This window comes from Lolium perenne, chromosome 4, assembly GCF_019359855.2.
Source record: "Lolium perenne isolate Kyuss_39 chromosome 4, Kyuss_2.0, whole genome shotgun sequence".
Taxonomy (NCBI): domain Eukaryota; kingdom Viridiplantae; phylum Streptophyta; class Magnoliopsida; order Poales; family Poaceae; genus Lolium; species Lolium perenne.
The window spans coordinates 196,679,052-196,682,414 of NC_067247.2; positions in this window are offsets into that span (position 1 = coordinate 196,679,052).

The window sequence follows — 3,363 nt, forward strand, 5'->3', positions numbered from 1 at the left end:
ATAGTTGTCATTCTTAGTGCAATGTGCATAGTCCCAAAATTATTATTGATTGATTCATGATTATGCTATTGCTTGTTCTTAAATTACTTGTATATAGTCACCCTCTGAACTTTAAAGGTGTACTAGCATTTATTGTTAGAATTGTATCTATCACGCCTATGTTTAGAGTACTTTGATCCCATCTCACAATGCTTTACAATGCTTTATCAAGATTGTGTTGGCTTCATTTCACTTCAAAAATTATTTGTTATCGCTTACCTACTCGAGGACGAGCAGGAGTTAAGCTTGGGGATGCTTGATACGTCTCAAATGTATCTATAATTTTTGATGCTCCATGCTTGGTTTACACCAATTTATATATGTTTTGCTCATGCTTCGTTGCACTTTTATACATTTTCTGGCACTAACCTATTAACAAGATGCCACAGTGCCAGTTCCCTGTTTTCTGCTGTTTTGTATTTTAGAAAAGTTGCACAGGAAATATTCTCGGAATTGGACGAAACAAAAGCCGAAGTCAATATTTTCCGTAACAAAGATAGAGTCCAGAGGGGGGTCGAAGAAAGTCAGCAGGGCGGCCACGCCAGCCCTAGGCGCGGGAAAACCCTGAACACCCGAGCCCCCATCCACGAAAAGTTCCGTCGCGGCTGCCATTGCAGAACTCGCTCGGGAGGGTTCTGAAGCTCTTCCCGGCACCCTGCCGGAGGGGGAAATCATCGCCGGAGGCATCTACATCGCCATGCCCGCATCCAAAGTGATGCGTGGGTAGTTCATCCCCGGACTATGGGTCCAAAGTAGTAGCTAAATGGTTGTCTTCTCCAATTTGCGTCTCATGTTTAGATCTTGTGAGCTTCCCTACATGATCAAGATCATCCTTACGTAATGCTACATGTTGTGTTTGTTGGGATCCTATGAATATTGTATACTATGTTGACATCGATTATATATTCTTGTCATATGTTATTTGTGATCTTGCATGCTCTCTGTTTCTAGTAGATACTCTAGCCAAGTAGATGCTTGTGACTCCAAGAGGGGGTATTTATGCTCGATAGCAGGTTCATGCCTCTAGTTTTTTGGAAGAGTGACAATAACTTCTAATATTGTATATGTGATGTTGCTACTAGGGAGAAAATAACAATGTTTTATCCAAGGGTAGTTCTATTGTTTACTTTACACACATTGCTTAATGTGATAATCTGTTGCTAGCAACTTAATACTGGAAGCGGTTCGGACGATAACCGGAAGGTGGATTATTAGTCATAGACGCAGCTAGATTACGGTCTATGTATTATGTTGTAATGCCCAAACGAATCTTATAGTAATCATCTTTTCATGTATGGTCGATATTCTGTCAATTTCCCAGCTGTAATTTGTTCACCCAGCATATTATATATCTTTATGGAGAGACACCTCTAGTGAACTATGGACCCCGTTCCTTCCCTTTACACTGATAAATTCAACCACTTCAATCACGTTTTGTTTACTTACTGCACATACTGTTCTCTTTTATTACTACAAACATCTCCTTCCACTCGATACGTTTAATCCTTTGTGTTCAACAAACCAGTGAGATTGACAACATCACTGTAAGTTGGGGCAAAGTACTTTGGTTGTTTTGTGTGCATGTTCCACGTTGTTGCTGACGCCGGTAGTGCGCCCTGCCACTAGTCAACTAGCAACACCTTCAGAAGTCACGCATTTCTCCTAATGGTCGATTAAACCTTGGGTTCTTACTGATTGAAAACTTGCCGTTGTGCTCAGCACACCTTTCTCTTGGGGTTCCCCAACCGCTTCCATCAAGCACCGCCAGTAGACACTTTGCTCTTTATATCTCCAAGAACATCCCGCAAGGTATGAGACTTGAGGTGGAGATGTTTTGTCGTCTTGTCTTCACGGCGAGTGTTGGCCTCAAGGATAGAATCTTGAGAGGCCTCTTGATATTCATCATGGTTTTGGTCCTCGCTTTGACCTTGATTGGTGCATGGAGAATTGTCATTGGGGGCATCATCATCATCATCATCATTAGGAAGAGGTAAGTCTTGTTGTCGTTGAGGACCAGACGATCCGGAGGGAGTAGGAGATGAAGGATCCGGGACATTTTCCTCCGAAAGGTCCGATGTAGGGCCTTGTTCACTTGATGGTGGTTGACAATCATGCGGTTGTTGTTGTAGATCATGGGGTTGTTGTAGTTGTTGGCTTGCATTTGTTTGTTCGGTATAAGAAGCTTGGCTTTGTGGTGTTGATGGCTCTACTTGAGTCGAACTTGGTCCTTCCCCGTCATTCATATAAGAGGTAGCTCTTCAGGTCGATAGAAACTGACACCCATCCTCCCTATGGCCTGCAGGGGAATTGCATCACCTTTCTCACAAAAAGCACTTCGCCTTTCTAGAAAACTATGATCTTAAACAAAAGTCACATCACAAGATTCCACAACTCGGCCCGTGGTCTTGTTGAAGACTCTATAGGCATGTGAATCCGTAGCATAGCCAACAAAGATAGCTTCTTGAGCCTTGGAGTCGAACTTGGATAAACGTGTATCCTTGATAAGCACATAACACTTGCAACCAAAAACCTTGAAGTAGGATACATTTGACTTGTTTCCGGTGAGGATATCATATGGTGTCTTCTCTAAACCCTTGCGAAAGTATATAAGGTTGGTGGCATGTCAAGCGGTTGAGATAGCTTTGGCCCAAAAGTTGTATGGGGCTTGTATTTCATCATCATCATGGTTCTTACGGCTTCAATCAAGGTTCGGTTATTTCTTTTGGAGACTTAATTTTGTTGAGGAGTGTAGGTTGTGGAGTATTGGTGTTGAATACCTTCATCGCCGAGGAACTCATCCAAAGTGTAGTTCTTGAACTTCGTACCATTGTTGCTTATTATTGCAATGATCTTGGTGTCGAACTTGCATTGAAATTGGTTGGCGAACTCCATCATGGTCCGTTGAGTCTCACTTTTAATCTTGAAGAAGAAAACCCAACAATATCTTGAGTAGTCGTCGACTATTACGAGGCAATAACCCTGCAGGACAGGAAAACCTTGTTTTTGTGTATTTTTAGCTTTGAGGGACGTAAATGAAGCTCGGATTCTAGGGATGTCAATATCATCAAGAGAAGCATCTGGAGCACTTGGACCTCATAAGAAGGGCCAGCATGGCCAAAAGAGGCCAGGTGGCGCACCCAGTTGCGGTGGCGCGCCACCCAGGCTATTTCCCTCCTCGGTTGTCTGATTTGCTTGATTATTTCGCCCACGGACTCCATCTGATCTGAAAACCTCTATATAAAGGAACCCCCTGAGGCTTCCTCGAGGAGAGCGCCATAGAAACACTAAAACACCTAAACAGAGCCAGAACTAGCGAAGATTAGA